Here is a 22,602-nt window from a genome sequence, read left to right as displayed (position 1 = left end):
CTGGTGCATGTTGGCATAAAGTATCTCCACACAACAGAGACAGTCCAAATGGTGAGCAGCTTGGAAATAGATTTACTGGGTTGCCTGCCATAGCACCATTCCTGTCACCGTGCTCTTCCCCCACCCCACCCTTTTGCTCATTAGAGCATCAGGAGCTGTGTGGGGGGGGGGAAGATGGCATCATATGACTCTCTGAGAACTGCCTCATCTCTATGGTGTTACCCAGTCTCTGCCCCCAAATGGTCCCGCCCTACAGTTGCTCCCAGTTGTCAACCTATTTGGAAATAGAATCACAGGATCATAGAATCATAGAGTTGGAAGGGACCATCAGGGTCATCTAGTCCAACCCCCTGCACAATGCAGGAAACTAACAACTACCTCCCCCCACATCCCCAGTGACCCCAACCCTCCCCCTGCCATGCAGGATCCCAAAATCAAAGCACTCCTGACAGATGGCCACCTAGCCTCTGCTTAAAGACCTCCAAAGACGGGGACTCCGCCACCCTCCGAGGCAGCACATTCCACCATCGAACAGCCCTCACCGTCAGAAGGTTCTTCCTAATGTTTAGGTGGAATCGCTTTTCTGTTAGTTTAAATCCATTACTCCATGTCCTAGTCTCTGGAGCAACCAAGAACAAGCTAGTTCCCTCATCAACATGACATCCCTTCAAATATTTAAACATGGCTATCATGTCTCCCCTCAACCTCTTCTACAAACTAAACAAACCCAACTCCTTAAGTCTCTCCTCATAAGGCATGGATTCCAGACCTCTGATCATTCTGGTCGCCCTCCTTTGGACACGCTCCAACTTGTCAACATCCTTCTTAAATTGTGGAGCCCAAAACTGGACACAGTATTCCAAGTAAGGTCTGACCAATGCAGAATACAGTGGTAGTATTACTTCCCTTGATCTAGACACAATACTCCTATTGATGCAGCCAGAATTGCATTGGCCTTCTTAGCAACCATATCACACTGTTGACTCATGTTCAATTTGTGGTCCACTAAGACTCCCAGATCTTTCACATGTACTGTTGTCAAGCCAACTCTCTCCCATCCTGTACCTGTGCCTTATGTTGTTTCTGCTTAGGCGAAGTACTTTACACTTCTCCCTATTGAAATCCATTTTATTGCTTATGGCCCAGCTCTCCAGTCTATCGAGGTCATTCTGAACTCTGACCCTACCCTCCGGGCTATTAACTACCCCTCCTAACTTGGTGTCATCTGCAAATTTGATTAGCATGCTCTCTATTCAATCATCCAAGTCATTTATAAAAATATTAAATAGTACTGGTCCCAAGACAGACCCCTGTAGTACCCCACTGGTCACTCCTTTCCAGGATGAAGTTGTGCCATTAATGAGCACCCTTTGGGTTCGGTTGGTCAACCAATTACCAGTCCACCTAACAGTAGTAGTGTCCAGCCCACATTTTACTAGCTTTTGTTTCAAGATCATGGGGGACTTTTACTGAAATCAAGGTACACTACATCTACAGCATTCCCTTCATCTACCATACTTGTCACTCTTTCAAAAAAAGATATGAGATTAGTTTGGCATGACCTGTTTTTGAGAAACCCATGTTGACTGTCAGTGAGCACAGCATTTCTTTCTAAGTGCTTACAGACCGTCTGTTTAATTATATGCTCTAGTATTTTACCTGGTATTGATGTCAGGCTGACTGGGCGATAATTGTTTGGGATTTCTTTTTTCCCCTTTTTAAAGATGGGGACCACATTTGCCCTCCTCCAGTCTGCTGGAACTTCTCCTGTTCTCCATGAATTCTCAAAGATTATTGTCAGTGGTTCTGAAATCACTTCAGCCAGTTCTTTTAATACCCTTGGATGCAGTTCATGCATCCCCGGAGACTTGAATTCATTAAGAGTAGCCAGGTATTCCTGTACTATCTCCGTGTCTATACTATGCTGTAATTCCCCTATTGCATCCTCTGCTCCATTATTCCCAGGTTGAGCACTATTCCCCTTTTGGGAGAAGACTGATACAAAAAAGGAGTTAAGTAATTCTGCCTTTTCTGCCTCCCCTGTTAATAACTCACCATCCTCTCCACACAATGACCTGATGGTTACCTTGATCTTCCTTTTGTTATGGACATAACCCAAAAAACCTTTTTTGTTGTTTTTAACTTCCCTGGCTAGCCGGAGCTCATTCTGCGCTTTAGCCTTCCTGACTTTCTCCCTACATGTGCTGGCTACTTGTTTGAATCCCTCTTTGTTGATTTCTCCCTTTTTCCATTTCCTGTACATGCCCTTCTTAAATCCTATCTCAACCAAATGTTCTTTAGTAATCTACCCTGGTTTCTTCAAACCTCTACCTTTTTTTCTCCTCGTGGGAATTGATTGAAATTGTGCCTTCAATATCTCCCTTTTAAGAATTTCCCATCCTTCATGTACTCCCTTCTCATTCAATATTCTCACCCATGGGATCACACCCAGTAGTTCCCTAAATTTATTGAAATCAGCTTTCTTAAAGTCTAGAGTATATGTTTGACTATTTCTTGCTTCTCCTTTCTGCTGTATAACAAACTCCAGGAGAACATGGTCACTCCCACCTAAAGATCCCACTCCTTCTACCCCATAAAACAAGTCAACATTATTGGTTAAGATCAGATCCAAAATGGCTGTTCTCCTTGTCACTTCTTCAACTTTTTGGACTATAAAGTTGTCCGCAAGGGAAGTGAGGAATTTGTCGGACCTAGTTCTTTTGGCAGAGTTAGCCTTCCAACAGATGTTATAATTCTGCATGAGCACATGCACAGTACCAGTGTGTGCCTGCACAGAAGACACTCAATGAACATCAGCGCAACCCTGTTTTCATCAAACTCCATGTGGCTTCTGTCAGGTACAGGGTGACCCACAGTAAAACTGACCAGACCGAGAGCCAAATTTCAGTTTTATAAAAGCCTGTTAAACATCTGGAAAAAGTATGGAGAAACTAGCTTGCATAATCTTCTCCACCTCTGTCTGGATAACATCTGGATAGAGGAGTCTCAGTTAGAAACCAAATTTCTTTTGTGCAGCATGCAGATGTACTTCCCCTAGCCACTAATAGGTTGAACTAATGAATTTCCATATTCTTTTCAAAGCTTCCATTGCAGAAAATTGTTTACTTTTTTGAATGCCAACAGCTTCAGTTAACATTTTCACTAGGGTATTACACTACAATTATTTTGATTGATGGCACTCTTTGAATCAGCTATCCAAATTGGTCTGCTGAGCCTCTTTAGCTGGCTCAAGAAAACGTTGGCTTGCAGATGAGCCTCCAAAATTTATCTACATGCCTGCAGAATACCTGCAGTGATAGAACAATGGACTCCATGATGCCTTAGTGTTATGCTGCAGCACACACATGGGAAGAGAAGTAATACAATAAATATATTTCGATACTCAGAACATTGCTTTCTGGCAGAATCCAGCAATGAGAAGATACTCAGTGTTGATTGCATTCAGAAAGAGAGTTTATGTGCTAAACTAATACTCATATGGGAACTGATTTTCCTGAAGCAACAGCCTTTGTGGAAATGTGAATAAATTGCCTATGTTCCGTGAACAAACTATGCATATAGTATTGAGATTGTGCTGATGTTTGTCTGCTGGGCAAGATTTGACTCAAACCACTTTACAGAACTACAGTTATAAACTTGTGCTTTTTTTGCAGAATAGTTCAAAATTATGCAAAGAATTTATACCCACTTAGATATTTCCTATCACAAGAATGATTTATAGTTTAAGTTATTGCATGAATATTGCAAAGGGATGAAAGAGACGCTTTTTAAAAACTCTTGGACACTACAATAAATGCATAGCAATTAAGCAAAAACCAATTTGCTTGCATGAGTACACTTTCAAAACAGGAAGTTAATATTTTTTTAAAATCAAAGATTTAACAAGGCAATGTTATATAGCCAGTATATCAAGGATTTTAAAATTCCATATGGCATGTTTCACATTTCAGTGTGGGATATGTTTTTCTGGAGCAAAATATGCTTTTATTGGCAACAGTAATGGATGTATAACTTGGAGTGATAACATGCTGCAACCTCAAAGAATTTGCAAGGATTTCAGTTTGGTTTTTTGCATGCATGGAATTTTGGAGAAGACTTTTGCTATTAATACTTCTACTGCTGTGCAAAGGCAAAAGTCTGCAAAGCAACTTCGGGGAAGGGGAGGGAAATTGCCTTTTGCATGGCTGTCACGAAAGATTTAAACGATAGCATACTGCACTTGTCACAGGCCAAACCATGCAGTCCTTCGATCTAACCTGGCTGTAATTCAGCACAAAAGGTGAATTAGAATTCAGCAGTCTTGAGCATGCAGCATTCTGCAGGCTGATGCAAGCATCGACTGGGTCAGTGCTGAAACTTGCCTGGTACAAAATCAGCATCTGTGCAACCATGTCAAGGGATCTGCAGGACGGAGTCAAGGGGGCACATAAATTCTCTAGCACGCAAACTGCAGCAGGCACCCGGGAAACATGTGAACCAAGTCTTAGTACCATACCTTTTGTACATTTCTACCCCATGGCGCAGAGTGTTAAGCTAGAGTACTGCAGTCAAAAGCTCTGCTCACAACCTGAGTTCGATCCCGACGGAAGTCGGTTTCAGGTAGCCGGCTCAAGGTTGACTCAGCCTTCCATCTTTCAGAGGTCGGTCAAATGAGTACTCAGCTTGCTGGGGTAAAGGGAAGATGACTAGGGAAGGCACTGGCAAACCACCCCGCAAACAAAATCTGCCTTGGAAACGTCGGGATGTGATGTCACCCCATGGGTCAGGAATGACCCGGTGCTTGCACAGGGGACCTTTGTCTTGTCAAACTGGACATTTTGCTCATGAGATGCAATTTGGCAAATGTTTGTTGCACTATAAGTGGAAGTAGGGTTGCCAACCTCCAGGTACTATAGTTAATTAAAGGTACAGCATGGAGGCTCAAGAACAAAACAACTATTCCATATATGTTTACTAATTACCTTATTGAAGAGCAATAATTAACATATTCTACATACAACATACACCAACCATAACACACGTAGCCACTATACATAATATGATCTGCTAATTCAAAGTTCACAAAGATAACCAGTCCAGGAAATACTTCAATGACTAAAAGGTATTCAAAGGTGACAGCAGGTAATAGATGATATTCAGAATACAAGCAACAGTGCCTGGTGCATACGAAACTGTCCAACACGATGACTGGTTTCAAAAGGGAGGAGACTCCTCAGGGCATCCAGTGGATCAATGCTAAGTGAAGATACAGGTGAAAGACGAAGATAGCAAGAATGTGCAGGTTAGGCTGAGAGTATGTGACTGGCCCAAGTAGGGTTGCCAGCCTCCAGGTACTAGCTGGAGATCTCCTGCTAATACTACTGATCTTCAGACGATACAGATCAGTTCACCTGGAGAACATGGCCACTTTGGCATTTGGACTCTATGGCATTGAAGTCCCTCCCCTTCCCAAACCCCGACCTCCTCAGGCTCTGCCCCAAAAACTTCACACCAGTGGCGAAGAGGGACCTGGCAACTCTAAGTGGAAGTCTTTCATGATTTTCTGATTAAGATGCAAATCCATTACTAAGGCTGTGGATATGGCCATACCGCTAAAGACACATTCTCAGTTCACTTTTTTCAACCATGGAGCACTACAGACTTAAAGGTATTCCCTGCACAAAAGCACAGAAGAATGTATTTGGAATCCTATGGCTCTCTTGTTACCAGATGCCAACCTTTCAAGTGAAGAAGCAAAGAGAGATATTATATCAAAATGGAAACTAGAAATTATCCCTCAGCCATTTGCACTATGTTCAAATTTGTAAACAACAATACAATGAAAAATGTGAAGCCAAAGTCTTTTACATAGTTTTTGTTGGGTGTTGAATGATTTATTTTTCAAATTTACAAATTTAACAATCAATAAATAAATGCTTGTGCCCTGTAGTTCCCTTGTCTGTCTTTTGGTTACTGATCTTTATCACTGTGACAAAAATGTTGAATCATACAAATTAATTATTGACTGTTAGAAAAGCAGACTATAAATGAAATAATAAATATTAATTGTTCTACCTAATTTCCCTTTTGTTTTCCCTTCTTAAAAAAAATCTGTTCATGTCACCCCATCAATGGGCATGGTGCTTTGACAGGGCTTTTTGGCTGCCCCCTTCCCAAATTCAGAAGGCCCTCCATCAGGAGTTAAAAATGGCTGCTTCCCCAAAGTTTTTCTAGATACATATTGCTAGTGTTTATTGTGCTGTAAACTATCTTGAGGATTGTTTTTAGTTAAGAGGCAGTTTATAATTAAAACAACAACATGCTATGAGCTGTGAATGAAAGGTACTCATTACTCAGCTTTCCTCATCTTCTCCGAGTCCTTAAAACTCTTGAAAAGCCATTGCTAGTAGTCAGATAACCAAGTGGCTTCCTTGCAATAAGGAAGAACATAAGAACATAAGAACGGCCCTGCTGGATCAGACCAAGGCCCATCAAGTCCAGCAGTCTGTTCACACAGTGGCCAACCAGGTGCCTCTAGGAAGCCACTAACAAGATGAGTGCAGCAGCACCATCCTGCCTGTGTTCCACCGCACCCAATATAATAGGCATGCTCCTCTGATACTAGAGAGAATAGGTATGCAGCATGACTAGTATCCATTCTAATAGCTATGAATACCCCTTTCCTCCATGAATATGTCCACTCCCCTCTTAAAGCCCTCCAAGCTGGCAGCCCACATCCTGGGGCAGGGAGTTCCACAATTTAACTATGCGTTGTGTGAAAAAATACTTCCTTTTATCTGTTTTGAACCTCTCACCCTCCAGCTTCAGCAGATGACCCCGCGTTCTAGTATTATGGGAGAGGGAGAAATCACATGACATTACCAACTCTTTGCACCAACAGAAACTATGGTTCTAATACAGTTCTTCCACCAGCTGAGGTTGCTCTCATTATGATCTGGGCAGATTTGTGAATATACATGGCTGCTCCTAGGGTGACCCCTAATGACCTAGGTTCAGTTGGCATTGTCAACCAGTGCAAAATTCACTTTACAGTTTTGACTGCATGTGACAGCGAGCAGGATGAATCTAATAGCTAGGTTAGGAATGTTGGTGTTTGCTTGTATAAATAAACAAGTGGGGGACCTGCAAGGACTTGTGGGGCATTTCTCTTTTTCCTCTCCCCCATGATTTCCTCTTTCCTTTCTCTGAAAGCGTCTCCCCTTTTCATGCTTCCTTCTCTCCTACCCACCCACCTGCTCGCCTACTTTTATCTGCCTCCCCTGTCTACAGCTCTCCCTCCTTTCCTTCCCCTGGCAGCCTCTACCAGGGAAAACTTTGGCCCATTCCTGTTTTGCTGGCTGCTAGGGCCCAACTGCATGGTTACAGCTTCCAGGCAAGGCCCAGTTGCAAGGTGGGGACCCCACAGAGACTTGCAGGGGGGGACCTCATTTTGCCCAGTATTCCCTTCCCACACACTATTTCCTTTTTCCCTCCTCCTGGCAACCCCCATATCTCCAAGGCTCCCTACTTCATTCTCTTCTTCCCACCCATCAAACCTTTTATCTCTCCCACATTTAACTATATTTATTATTTATTTACTTCATTTATACCCTGCGTTTTTCACAATGGGCACCCAAAGCAGATTATATCATTCTCATCTCCTCCATTTTATCCACACAACAACCCTGTGAGTTAAGTTAGCCTGAGAATGTGTAACTGGTACAAAGTCACCCAGTGAGCATAATGGCAGAGTGGGGATTCAAAGCTGTGCCTCTCATACCCAATCTGAAACTCTAACCACTATACAACACTAGTTATCATGAGGTGGCTGCTGTTGAGCAGTAGCAAGATGCCAAACCTGGGTGAGTCATGCAAGTTGCATTGTAGCATGTCACCGGGTGATTGCTGCAGGGACTAGCCCTGATGATTTATCACTCAAAGGCCAAACCAGCCCAGGAAAGGCTGTGTCCCTTCCCCTGCCTTTTACTAACAGAAACTAAAGCTTGAAGGCTGGCAATACTGCTTGATTGCCTAGCAATCCCCACAATGGCAACTGAGAGGTCATTCATTTTTTAAAGCTACAGGCACTGCTTCTAATATGTTGGCAGAGTTTAACCTTTCAATGTACATATACATGTTAGATTTCAGATATTTCTGCAAACCTGGATAGTTTATGACTCCACCCTCTGAATTTAAGTATCCCTAGATTTGGTCAGTTTGAGAATTAGATATACTGATGATTTATTTCCATATGTTTGGTTGAAGTAAGTAAAAGTATGTTTTTCAACATGAAAACATAAATTCAGAGTCCTTAAAAACATGCCTTTCCTCTCAGTAACCAGTAATGTTACAAATAGTTCTCTAGCAAGCCTCATAGTTAATGCTTTTAAATGAAATTATTTTTTTTTAAAGACATGATTTTTAAGCCAATGGGCATGTGCTTGTAGGGCTAGTCTTACCATGGAAAACATGAAGCAGGTACTTCAGGCAACAGATGCCAAAGAAGATACCATTTCCCTGCCTCCAGCCTCTATCTCCACCACATCATTAATCAGTGAGCTCTGGTCTAAAGCACAAGAGTATCATTTTGGCTACTCACTTCAGATGCAAAAATGGCCCCATGTCAGCACTCTGAGCTTGTGACTTTAGTTCTCTGCCAGCATCCAGTTAACTCCTGCTGTTTTGGCTGCAGCTCACAACATATGCTGACAATACTGAATGTGATGCGGATCGTGTGGTCATTTGTCCCTCAAGAAGTGCACCAAGACTATCGGCATGTTTTACACAGGCCATCAAACAGCCTGCAGATAATGGAAGCATCTGGTCACTGCTGACTTGGACTGAATTGCAATGAGTTGCCTGGGAGGCTTCGTCAGCAAGATCTTTAAAGGGGAAGATGGGATTTTCCACACTTCCAGCCAACATTTTAAAGCTGGAAAGGTTTGAATCAAATTACCTTTCTTTTCTGAGATAAAAGCTGAGAAGTAGTGTAATTTGAAGGAGCTGTAGCATGGAGGATTGCATACAAATCGCCAAACAGAAGCACAGTCTCATAATTTGTAATGCTGTGCTTGGATATGCAATGTTGTATCCTGCTACCGTAGATCTGCAGCGTAATACTATTCATTAGTGCAGCTATACTAACAAGAGCACTTGTCTGGTCTGATGCAACAGTTCCATTGATCTTTGTGCCAGCGCTAAGCAGAGATCATAAGAAAGGCCATGCTGGATCAGACCAAGGTCCATCAAGTCCAGCAGTCTGATCACACAGTGGCCAACCAGGTACCTCTAGGAAGCCCACAAACAAGCCAACTTGCAGCAGCACCATCCTCTCTGTGTTCCACAACACCTAATATATTAGACATGCTCCTCTGATCCTGGAGAGAATAGGTATGCATCATGACTAGTATTCATTTTACTAGTAGCCATGAATATCCCTCTCCTCCATGAACATGTCCACTCCCCTCTTAAAGCCTTCCAAGTTGGCAGCCATCACCACATCCTGGGGCAGGGAGTTCCACAATTTAAGTATGCTTTTTGTGAGGAAATATTTCCTTTAATCTGCTTTGAATCTCACCCTCCAGCTTCAGCAGATGACCCTACATTCTAGTATTATGAGAGAGGGAGAAAAGCTCTCCATACCATGCATAATTTTAAGACTTCTATCAGGTCTCTTCTTAACTGCTTCTCATAGAGAAGTTGCTCTGGCCCCCTGATCATTTTGGTTGCTCTTTTCTGCACCCTCTCAAGCTCTGCAATATCCTTTTTAAGGTGTGGTGACCAGAACTGTACACAGTATCCCAAGTGTGATCTTTGCTTGTTGTTTTGTGATAATATTGCTTTGATATAAGAAAGTGTTAGTTGAAGAATCCAACCAGGATATGATTCTTAGATCATTCTCGGCAGTAACATCATGTATAGAAGCTAGGGTTGCCAACTTCCAGGTGACAGAGATCAGTTCACCTAGAGAAAACGGCCACTTTGGAAGGTGAACACTTTGGCATTATACCCCATTGAAGTCCCTCCCCAAACCCTGCTCTCCTCAGGCTCCACCCCCAAAATATCCAGGTATTTCCCAACCTGGATCTGACAACTCTAAAAGAAGCTAACTGGGAGAAGTCAGAACCACCACCTGCCCTGGATTGGTACCAGAATGTTTGCAACAGTGTGTTGATGGCAAAATTTAACCTATTACATGAGATCTAAGGATGTGCTTAGCAATGAATAGCTTTGTAGACAAATGGTCTATGTTCATCATTTTTTAAAACATTTATGTACTGTTTTATCATGTTTCTGAACCATTAAGACAGAGCTATGTCTTATGTACCTTTTGATTACATATCGTGTGTATTATTTATATTACTGATTTACTATATTAATATAATAACAGTAATAAAGTTTTTAATGTGTATGGGAGGGAAATAAACTACAACTCCTGAGGCCATGTGAAAGCACACTTATGTTAATCTGGATCTGGGCATCTGAGCAGCCGTTTATATACAGTGAGTTTCAATGTCATCGTAAAGCACACAAAGACACCAAAGGTATAAGTTTCAACACAAAATGTAAAATGCCATTTTTTAATTCTTAAAAATATACATTGTAAGTTGGAAGTGATAGTACTGCCACCAGATGCAATGGCTGGGATAAGTAGGTGACAGCTATGCAAGAAAGCAAACATACACATTTGATCTTTGGGGATGCAGACCCTAAACCTTTTCAGTCATTAAGTTTGATCACACTTATGGGGACAGTGCATAGGATTGCCAGCTCCGGGTTGGGAAATACCTGGAGATTTGTGGGGGTGTGTGTGGAGCTTGAGGAGGGCGGGGTTTAGAGAGGGGAGGGACTTCAATGCCATAGAATCCCATTGTCAAAGCGGCCACTTTCTCCAGGTGAACTGATCTCTATCAGCTGGAGATCAGTTGTAATAGCAGGAGATCTTCAGCTAATACCTGGAGGTAGGCAACCCTAACAGTGCACTACAGATCATCCTCCAGATATGCACAAATGCCAATGTCACTATTCTGGGGCTGGAGCTGGGGAAATGGGTCAACAGGCTTCCTCCTCCCCTTCCCTCTCCCAGTGATAAGGTGCCATCACCTGTGTAATTATCAAGCTAGTAATATCGGACCAGGGTGAGTGCCTCCTAAGCTGTAAGAAGGGAAAAGTTGTCCCTATTGCAAAATACAAATAATTTCATATAAACAGCCATAATGCTCTCAGTATGATGTAAGAGGCAAGTCGGCACAGAGGAATTATGTAAAATCAATCTTTTTAATGCAGAAAAGTTCTATTAACATGTCAGTTTTGCTTGAAAATGTCGTAGGTATTTGTTTAATTTCGCTTTTTTATTTTGAAAAGAACTGTCAGCCTCCCACACAGTTCTGCTTCCTTGAAAATACCCACCCTCTCCCTTTGTAGTAGTTAATTATTTTGAATACTGTTTATTTGTGAATAGCTTAGGATAGGAGATTTCTGAAAGATACAACACCTCCTTTCCTAAGTAGTCATTCTCTAAGGGAGATATGGCTTCTGCTTTTTGCTGGCATAGGGAATACCTGATTGAAATCATGTTAATATGATGTTTTGATTGGGAAAATGCACAAATGGATGAGGAATTAGTGAGATACTCAAGGAAATAACATTCAAATGAACGAGAGAAATGGAATCAAACATGCAATAAATTCAACATGCATTGCCAAAATTACAAATGGAAGTTTTTTTTTAAAACTCCTCTCCTGACATCTTGTGCTTTCTCAGTATATAACCTTGCTAAAAATTCTAAGATATTGTTATTTGCTTTCTATTTTTATTGAGCACATCAAAAATTTTGAATTTCAGTCAGTGCTCAGGTCATTACAAAACTTTGGTGATATAGTATTTCATTCTTAATGAATCTTTATTAGCGCTTTGACACCACTTAGTGAATCATGCATTGGCAGCGTCAATTGGTACGTCACCATACCAACAAAAGTAGCAGCATACAACAATGATGCTGTTGGAGTCTGCAGAAAATATTATTTTCCAGAAACCTGTTAAATTGAAAATCTATTTAATTGGCCTGAATACTTGTAAGAAGTGAAAGCTTCCACAAAAATCCAGTTATGTTCCAACATATAAGAAGATTTCCATATGTTTAGACTTATAGGAGTGGTACTGGCTGTGTTAACTTCATTGAGCATTATCAGTTTTTTTAAACCTTGGATACTCTACCTAGTACTCTTCAAGTCTCAGTCTAAGGTGTGATTACTAGCAGTATGATCCAGTGTTTGAACCACCTTTGGGACATAAATCTTTTAAGTAAAATATTTTGGATATAAATCTTTTAAATAAAAAGTCCCCCCACACATGTAGCACCCCACTTGCCTGTGAGAATTGCTCAGGCCTGTGACCCCTTTGCTTTTGACTTCTTCCCTGAATTCTCTAGGGAATAATTTGGGAGAAGAAACGGAGGTCTGCTGTGCGAGAGGGGAATTCGTAAAAATCTGCTTTCCTTTGCATGGACAGAAATTTTAGGCATCTTAAACCATGGCAGTGTAACCTGGCATCCATATGATGCCAATATTGTTGTGTCTATCAGGAGTTCTATTTAGTTCTTCACTCCTAATTTGCTTATGACTATTTGCTGACCTGCTCAGAAGGATGCTTGACTACCGAATGGTTGCACAGGAAGTGGACAGTGTGGGTGCCAGGGACAGCTATAACAATGAGCGCTTTTGGAGTTAAGTTCACTTTTGGAATAGCAAGAAACCCTGTTCCCGAGTTGCTTCACATCTGGGGTTCTACTGTATTTACAAAGCAGTAGTTTTCAGTACTGCTTTCGCCAACTCATTAGGCTCATTTTACAATTAATGACTTACAATTTGAGATGATGGGACATCCTGTCAGCTCTAAGGTTCGGGTCATCTTTTTTACTTCTCATTCATGTGCTGCTTTTCCCAGCTGATGGTCTGCATGGATCATTAAGTGCCAGCTTTGCCCCACAACCTGCTGCTGGCAATTGTAAAAATGTGCAGTTGCAAATTTGCCTCCGGCAGCGATTTAGATGGCTTCCTGGTTTATGACTGCAGCCACATACTGCCAAGGGAAAATACCTAATATCCTTCTGTATGGACAGTGCTTAAATGTCAGATCTACTTCAGTGATTCTGCAGCTGTGTAGAATGTGCTCGGAGAGACTCCCTGCCCTCTGATATTGCCTTTGTCTTTTGCGAATGGTGCAGAATGATTCAGATTTAATTTTTCACTCAGTGCCATAGCAAGGGGCAGCAAGACTGTTCCCTGATTTATACCGAGATTGCTTTGTGCTTGCACTGGTTATGACCCAGCCAAAGTAAGCACTTTTAATTCCCATTGAATTCAGTGGGAAAGTTAAGCATTTGCTTGAAACATTCCCAGTTAAGCAATGGGACAGTAAAGAGCTTGACTTTGGCTGAGCCATGCCCATTGTACAAAACTGAAAGATCTACTTACAGCATCTTTGACCTAGCATTGGACTTGGCGGTGCAACAGGTTAGAAACGTAGCCATGTTAATCTAGAACAGGGACAGGCCATCTTTAAGACTGAATGTCACGTCTAGCTGTGAAAATGCTGTTGGGCTGACATCTAAAGGGTGCTTGTGAGAGAGATTAGAGTTGAATATAGAAGAGTTTTATTGCACGCGAATATGGAACTAAATTAAGGCTGCTTTACAAATGTCAGTTTGAAACATCGCTGCTTTTGCTTTCACCATACACACTTAGGAATATGATTCCAGTGGATGCAAACACTAGAATCATAAAATCACAGAATTGGAAGGGGCCATACAGGCCATCTAGTCCAACCCCCTGCTCAATGCAGGATCAGCCTAAGGCATCCCTGATAAGCATTTGTTTAGCTGCTGCCAATGCGAGGAAGCTCACCACCTATGTAGACAGCTGATTCCACTGCTGAACTGCTATTACTTTAATTCCCCCCTAACATCCAGCCAGTACCTTTCCATTATTGCGAGTCCTATCCTCTGCTGCCAACAGGAACTGCTCCCTTCACTCCTCTAAGTGACAGCCCTTCAAATATTTAAAAGGAGCAACCATGGCCCCCCCTTTAACCTCCTCTTCTCCAGGCTAAACATTACCAAGTTCCTCAGCCTCTCTTTGTAGAGCTTCAGACCCCTACAAAATGTCTTGTCCTACAAGTTGCTTTGTAAGCAGAGTACTAGTGGGGCATGAGGGCACCAGGGGGAGAGCTAGCACTCAAACTTTCTCTCTTGGAACTACCACACCCCAAACACATTATAAACAATTGCAAATCTCCTGAGGATCCAGCTAGCATCAGTCTGCTCTTCCTCCTCTCGGCTGTGGCCTGAGTATTCCAGCTCAACTACACACCTACTTTTTCATTAGAGGTACTGCTTTGCTTAACAATATGATCTGGCCTGATATTGTTTAGTGCCAGTGCTGGGATTTCCTACCCCTAGTCTCTAGAACATATTTAACGTATCTGTCTTAAAAGGCATTGAGAAGGAAGGCAGCATGGTAAGGCAGAAGCAATAGTAGGATATGACTCAGTAACTGTGGCGCTAGCCCTTTAAGGTCACCTTGCTTTCAAGTCTTACCCCCTTTGTAGACATTTGAATGGCAAAGGTCTTGAGAATGGCTGCTCAGATACTGTAATGACATTCAGTTTATCTAAAGGCTTAAGGCTGGCAACCTCAGATGAAACTCTGTTTTGACCAGAAGTAATTTTTAGAAAGGAATTTCATCATTTATATTCCTAAGCTAGCCTTGTGTTCCCTGACCACACATGGCCTTACAGCATGAGCATTACTTCTGTAGGTCACTTGACCCTGTCAGATAAAGCTCTGGCAGGTCAGTTGGCCATGTCAGTCACATGACTTTCCCAGACATCTGTAATATGCATCTCAGCATCCACTCTTCCTTTATAAATATGTTTCCCTGGATTCCATAAATTTGGTGGAAAAACTGACTAATGTTTATAAATATTTAAAAATAAGAAAAAGTTGAGAACAAAATGAATTTCAAAAACGATTTAGTTCTCTTTCTATGGCCCAATCACTTTGCTGCATCCCAACTCTTTAATGGTTTCTCCATGATTCCCTTTGTTGCCACTGCCGTACATGGCAGTGATGTTGAAGCTTTCCATAGTTTGGAGTTAAGGTCATCACTTTTTAACCTCGAGTGCATTCAGCAGAAATTAATAGTCTTTGCTTTCAATATATCTTAACATTCACTAATTTCAATATATCTCAACATTCAAGATGACTTGAAAATATCAACAACTTTTTTTCTTTGTCAGTAAAGAAGATTTTTTGTCTATGTGATTTAAAATACGTTAAAGTACCACCTCTGAACATAAGAACATAAGACAAGCCATGCTGGATCAGACCGAGGCCCATCAAGTCCAGCAGTCTGTTTACAAAGTGGCCAACCAGGTGCCTCTAGGAAGCACACAAACAAGACGACTGCAGCAGCATCCTGCCTGTGTTCCGTGGCACGTAATAGGCATGCTCTGCTAAAATGGTTTGGGAGGAAAGGAGAGAACTCAGTCAAGGAGTCTCTTCCTGTATGTGAAGAGGCTAGTGTTGAACTAGAGAAGGGTAAATGAAAGGGATTTAAGCTGTTGCTTCTCAGCTTAAAGCAGTGTGTCAGCTGTGGTACTATGTTCCTCTGAATTCTGTTATTCTGTTCCTGCCTTTTATCTTTCTAGTCTAGTGAATGGGTGTATGCCTCAGCTGTATTTTTAACCTCCCATGATGGTCCTGAAGTTCTAACTGAAAGACTGTGGCCTAGATCCTACCAATCTTTTCTGGAGGCATAAGAAGCTTCTGGCAATGGAAAAGGGTAGCAATTTTTGTTGTCCCTCCCACTGCACAATCCCAACGTTCCCCATTTGTGGGAGTCCATTGACCTGAGACATGATTTGGGAAGGCACAGCAGATGGTAGCAGAAGTGGGCAGGTGGGAAAGTTTGCTTCCATGAGCAGCTGTCTGTTTGCGCTAGATGAGACCTTAGCCAACAGTGTGGTGTAATTAGGCCATGAATAAATGTACTGTACCCCCCTTTACTAATCATTGATGCTGATAAAGAGTTGATGAAACAGGTTCAAAAATGTCTCTGATGTGTAAAGCACACATATAAATTATTGGTTTTTAGGGATTCAGGCATCTCTTAGAGAATCAGTTGTTCAGATAAATGAAAGTGTGTTTTAATGTTTCAGTAACATGGGACTACATAGACACACTCAGTTGAGATCAAAATGATTTTTTGATAAAGAAGGCTTCATTGCATACCTTTCCAACCATAAACCCTTTTCTTCTTTGACTATGGTGACTAGCCACTGCGCTCACAATATCAATAAGCAGATGTGTTAGACAGAGAGCATTTCAAGTAGCAAAACACACTCCTGGGTTCTAAAATTTGGAAAGATGCCATAGCTGCTTTTGTGTATCACATTTAAAGGCAAATTCAGATGGAATGATACTAATATTAGTTCCCTCTCTCTTAGCTGGGAATGAATTTCACAGTTTATCAGGTAGGCAGCATTAACTGATGTGGAAAGAAAATCTCTGGACAGTCTGTTAAATGAGCTGAGCAGTAAAGGAATCTCTAATGACTTCAAACCAGGTCAGGTTATAAATAAGGTTAAGCATAATGGAATAACAAACTGGATTATTTGGAAAGGTTTGTCTTAATTTAATTTTGGAGGTTTTAATGAACATGATGTGAACTTAAGGAGGACCAGTCTAATGCTTTTAAAACAGCAGTTTGTTAAGCTTACAAATATTCTTTTCATCACATTAGCAACAGTCTAATTACTGAAAACAATTAGCTGTCTTACAAAATAAACATACTGTATGTGTTCATTCAGTCGCTCATTATAAAATGCTTAGATGCAGGCTGATGTTATTTCATTCTCTCTTTTTAGCTTAGCTCCAAATTATATAAATAGAAGCATGTGCTTTTTCCCCTTAGAAGCTGGTCATCATTGTGACTTCTATTGTAAGCTATGCTTTGTCTTGCAGAATTTGTACTAATGATCTTTAAGTAATATTAGCACATATTACTAGGGTATCCAAGTGATTAATATTCCTTCTCTAATGTATTTTAATTATTGTTATTTTGTCTAAAACCCTATGTGCTATATAGACTTCCTTGAATAAATTGAATGAATGACTAGGGTATCATCTTTAAAGCCACAGACTGCAATCCTAAACATACTTACGGAGTCCTATTGAATTAAGTGGGATTTAATTTAGACTGTATCTGTCCCACCCTTTCTGTGACGTCAGAGGAAGAATCCTTGAAGGACGAAGAAGACTTCTCAATGGGAGAAGATCCTCCTATGATTCCTGTTACACCCAAGGCTACCTGGGAAAGACTGTGCCCATAGGTGGCTCCCATTCTAGAGCTGGAAGTAAGAAGAACCAGAGGGAAGATTGATCTCCCCCCACCAGTGGATCCTTTTGCTTCTGGTTCTCCTGTATTCTGCCCCAGGAGAAAAGGTGACAGAGAGCCAGAGCTGAAGGCTGAACCAGATGCATGAGTGAGCCCTTCTGTGCTGCAGTTCCACTCAAGAGGAAGCCTGGGCAGATGCCTAACTCTGGCTACAGAAAAGGGTAGAGCCATCAGCTCCCTTTATAACTCTTTAGTTGAGGTTCAACCTTTGCTGGTTAAGCAACTCATGTAGAATCACAGAATCACAGAGTTGGAAGGGACCACCCGGGTCATCTAGTACAACCTCGTGAACAATGCAGGAAATTCACAACAACCTCCCCCCACACCCCCAGTGACCCCTACACCATGCCCAGAAAATGGCCAGGATACCCTCCCTCTCATGATCTGCCTAAGGTCATAGAATCAGCATTGCTGACAGATGGCCATCTAGCCTCTGCTTAAAAACCTCCAGGGAAGATGAGCCCACCACCTCCCGAGGAAGCCTGTTCCACTGAGGAACTGCTCTAACTGTTAGAAAATTCTTCCTAATGTCTAGACAGAAAATCTTTTGATTCAGTTTCAACCCACTGATTATGGTCCGACCTTCTGGGGCAACAGAAAACAACTTAGTACCATCCTCTATATGACAGCCCTTCAAATACTTGCAGATTGTTATCATATCCCCTCTCAGTCTTCTCCTCTTCAGGCTAAACATACCCAGCTCCTTCAACCATTCCTCATAGGACTTGGTCTCCAGACCCCTCACCATCTTTGTCGCCCTCCTCTGGACACGTTCCAGCTTGTCTACATCCTTCTTAAATTTCAGTGCCCAAAACTGAACACAACACTGTAAATCAGATCATGTTTGTCCTGGACAGCTCCTTGCTGTAAGGACTCCAGCTATCCAGGCCCTTGCTGCCTATGATAGAGAGTGCCAGCTCCAGATACTGAAGTAAAGGGCAGCTTCATATCAGCTTTGTTTTTATTGTCTGACCTGAGACCCTGTACCATCATTACTGGCTGGCCAGGATCAGAAGGGGACATACACTAAACAGGCTTAGCATCATACTATTACCCATATGTATGTTTGTAGCCCAGACATGGATGGCCCAGTCTAGTCCAATCTCGGTAGACCTTGGAAGCTAAGCTGGGTTGGTCTGGGTTAATATTTGGAGGAGAGAACTCCAAGGACAGTTTTGGTACATGGAAGCAGGAAAGGGCAAACCATCTCTGAATGTCTCTTGCCTTGAAAACTCTACGAAGTCAGGTACAACTTGATGGCACTTTCCACCACCATGTTTGTGTACTTTGGGTAAAAAGTAAAGGTAAAGGTCCCCTGTGCAAACACCGACTCATTCCTGACCCATGGGGTGACATCACATCCCAACGTTTTCTAGGCAGACTTTGTTTACGGGGTGGTTTGCCAGTGCCTTCCCCTGTCATCTTCCCTTTACCCCCAGCAAGCTTGGTACTCATTGTGTACTTGGTAATAAAGTGACACAATCTTTTAGGTTTAAATCGTTGGATCACAACTTTATTAACATTTAAAGAATGTGTAATGGAGCAAAAGTTTCATTATTCTTAACCCCAAAGCAACCATCTATGCTTGCATAGAACTGAGAGAGGTGCACCTGGGAGCTTTATACAGCTTGCTTACCACCACAGCCTCCATATTGGCCAGCCATTATGGTACCAGTTAACTTTGTGGCCATGGAAAAAGCTAAGGAAACTGGTTTTTGTGCTACTGTGATGATTTACAAATTAAATTTATTATTGCATGTCCCGGGAGGGGCCCCCAACCCCCTTTCCCAGGCCGAGTCCCAGCCCCCACACTCACCAGTCTTCCCGCGGGCGGTGAGTCACCGGGGCTTTCTTTCTCCCCAGCGCCTCACCAAGCTGGCGAGAGGGGAGGGAGCCCGACCGAAGCCGCTGCGGGAGCCACGAGCCGCCGACCTGCAGACCCAGCCGAAGCCGCTGCAGGAGCCATGGGCTGCTGACCCGCAGGCCGTGCCGATGCTGCCGCGGGAGCTGCGGGCCGCCGACCCGCAGGCCCAGCCGGAGCCGCCGCGGGAGCCGCGGGCCGCCGTCTCGCAGGCCCGGCCAAGGGAAGAGGGGGCCGCCGTGGCGGCACAGGTGGGGCATTGGCCGTAGCTGGCCTCCCCACTGCCCAGCTGTTTTGCGGGCGGGCTCAGGTGGGGAACAGGCACGGTCCTCGCCCGGCATCTCGAGGTTATCATGCAGATAAAAATGTAATTTAAAAAAATAGCAGTCGTTTTAATTTAAAAAGATCAACTGTCAGTTTTGTATACCATTAGAAAGCGTGTTTTCTTTAGTTAGAGTTTATGAGTAGCAATTGAGATGCCACTTTGAAATGTCAGGCAAAGGTTACTTACTGAAGACTGATTATTCTGTTAATAATATGCCTAATGAAAACCTTAAAAGCCCATCGAATTTTCTACATCATAATATTAATTTAACAACATTGGGAGTATTTCAAGCTGATCTTCACCATAAATGGCAAAAATGCCATTATGTATAGGTTTTCAGGAATAATTTAGATTTCAAAGGTGAGGACATGCAAAACTGAGATTTTCTTGTCCTCAGTGGCCAACAAAGTGACCTTAACTCCACTCACTGACAATAAAAGAACTTGTATTTCTAATGTAGCAAGCTTGATAAACAATTCATTAGCCCAATCAATCACTCTATAAAATAGGTCCTTGTTACATTTTCATTGGAAATCAAGGATATATGGCCAGTATTTCTTTTTTTTTAAATTCACAGTATTGGATAGCAACTGCAACAGAATTGGGGCCCAACTATTCAGTGTGCCTACTGTTTCTTAGCTTAAACCAGTAGTAGAAAAGGGCAAGAGTCCAGTAGCACCTTAAAGACTAACAAAAATATTTTCTAGTAGGGTATGAGCTTTCGTGAGCCACAGCTCACTTCTTCAGAAGTGAAGAATAGCAAGTCCAGAGGATATCTTAGATGATCCCCTGCCTCTAATGAAGAGAGGTTCGGAAAAGCGTGCCCAGGTCTAAATGGAGAAGGCTACATATTGGAAAGAGGAAGCAACTGGAAAGAACTTTGGCTTGTCCAAAGAAAGGCCTCAGAGAGGCAGGTTTGCAGAGGAAATCAAGAAAGGGGGCTCTAGGGCAGACTGAGAGGCCGGGCACGTCTAGTTGCAAGTAAATCCCCACAGAGCTGGGGGGAGCTGGCTTTCAATTAAGAGTGTGCAACATTGCAGCACTTTATTTTTAAAAATGATTAAAAACAAAACAAAATTGCCTCTCTTTCACCTCTGCCCTCTTTTGTAGAGGAGAGGGAGGAGGGGGGAAATAAGCGATTTCTGCCAGAGAACTTGGCATGCCCATTCTGTTCTTTTGGTGAGCAAGTGCAAATCCGACATGCCCAGTCTGGAAAAGGAATTTGAGGGAAGGGGTAGGTGAGATAGAAGGAAATTCAGTTTGACCCAGCCGTGCAGGAGGAGAGAGACGGAGGGAGAGGGTATGTATGTATTATGCAACTTGTCCTCTGGCCACATTGCCAATTCCCCAGGGTGCAGGGGAGTTGTCTGGGGCCATGCTCAACTTACCCACACGTGCCAAGTCCGGCATGCATGCCATAGGTTCGCCAACACGGTTCTAGAGCTAAGGCACATTTAAATTTAGCTTTAAGGGTGTGCTTTTTCTGTTGACTACTGACTACTGTTGACTACTGACTTGGTCCTGTACAGCTAACATCTATATATTAGAAACTGAAAGCACTTTGGGCCACATCCAGTAAATCCCTTGCATATCCTAGTCATGGTCTGTTGTCTTGTGAACACAGCTCTGTACTCATAGAAGTGCTGCCGAAGAGCAAGAATGCCCAGCAGGAAGAATTTCTGACATACCGTATATAGGAATACACAGTGTGTGCGTGTGTGCACGCACTAAGGATAACTGGACTGCAGTTTCAGTAAGTGAGAGCAGAAAAATGCAAGCAACCATTGCCTATTAAATATTATCCATTCTCCTATAATGTCCAGTGTAAATAGTCAATGCTTTCTAGTTGTTCATGAGGTAGGAAGTAAATGCTAGATTTACAGCAGTACTGTTCTCACCAAGGAGTGGAGCTTAAAGACGAAAACTATTTTTCTTCAGCCATCTGTCAGCTCTAGCTTTAAGAACTGAACTTCATCTGTGAAAATGGTTTGTGCAGCTTTCCTTGCCAAATTGAGTCCGCCCTTCAAGCAGGGATGTTGACCTTCCGCAGCAAACAAGGTAGTTGGTTAGGGCACCAAAATTGGTAACCGCTGCAGCAGCATGAGAGGAGGTAAAGGGCATGCTCATTGCCTGTAGCCGCCTAGATCTGTCCTGATCCTGCCTCAATGTGAGATCAATGCCAGAAGTGCTAGTAGCATTGCTGGGGCTCATATTCTCCTAGTTAGTGACTGTGCAGGTAGAGATGGTGCGCTTTTGGGACCTACCATGCCACTGCTAGGTGCAAGGTGAACACCGAGGGTGGTGGTGACAGAGCTGCTAGGACACTTTGTCTCAAATGGGAACTGCATGGGAAAGGCAATGGCTATCCCAGACTGCCTGTTGGCAACCTAGGTGCAAGGTGAGCACAACTGGGGCTTGTCTTGCTCTGGCTGGTGGTGTGGGCAGAGGGTCTAGTTTTTGGCTTCCATCCCTTCCTAGCCATGGATTATTGGAAACATGCCTGGAACAGCAAGGAAGAAAGGACACATTCTGGGAACCTGAGATAGCCAGCTGCCCAGCGAAGTTCATTAATCAGGTTCATTTTGCTCACTATGTACCAGCTTGCACATAAATCTAGGAAATGACTAGCTTTTTTGATTATCTGACAGAAACATATGCCTGTAACAAATGTCTTGAATTTGTAAGATTTCCAAATCCTTGAATTGAAGGGAAAACTGTACTGGTATATATCTGAAATTAAAATATAATATAGCATTTGGCTCATTGGGTGTTTCCATGTGACTGCCAAAAAAGTATGTTTCTTTGTGAATGCTATATTGACCTCTAGTGGTGCTAGCCTTGCTCAGCTTTTATTGCACATTCTCTATCCATACAGCTGCAAGAAGCAATGAGGGGAGGAAAGAATGAGAGAGCTGTGTGAGACATAACAGCAGTATTTTTTTTGGGGGGGGGGACTTTTA

General features: G+C 42.6%; 1 protein-coding gene across 2 annotated transcripts in view; it reads left to right on the top strand.

Moving 5' to 3' along the window:
* CACNA2D3 (calcium voltage-gated channel auxiliary subunit alpha2delta 3) overlaps nucleotides 1-22,602 on the top strand; it is a 698,701-nt gene that overhangs the window by 195,114 nt on the left and 480,985 nt on the right. The gene's annotated exons all lie outside the window — the stretch shown is intronic.

This window comes from Euleptes europaea, chromosome 1, assembly GCF_029931775.1.
Source record: "Euleptes europaea isolate rEulEur1 chromosome 1, rEulEur1.hap1, whole genome shotgun sequence".
Classification (NCBI taxonomy): Eukaryota; Metazoa; Chordata; class Lepidosauria; order Squamata; family Sphaerodactylidae; genus Euleptes; species Euleptes europaea.
This window is presented reverse-complemented; position numbering and strand designations above follow the sequence as displayed.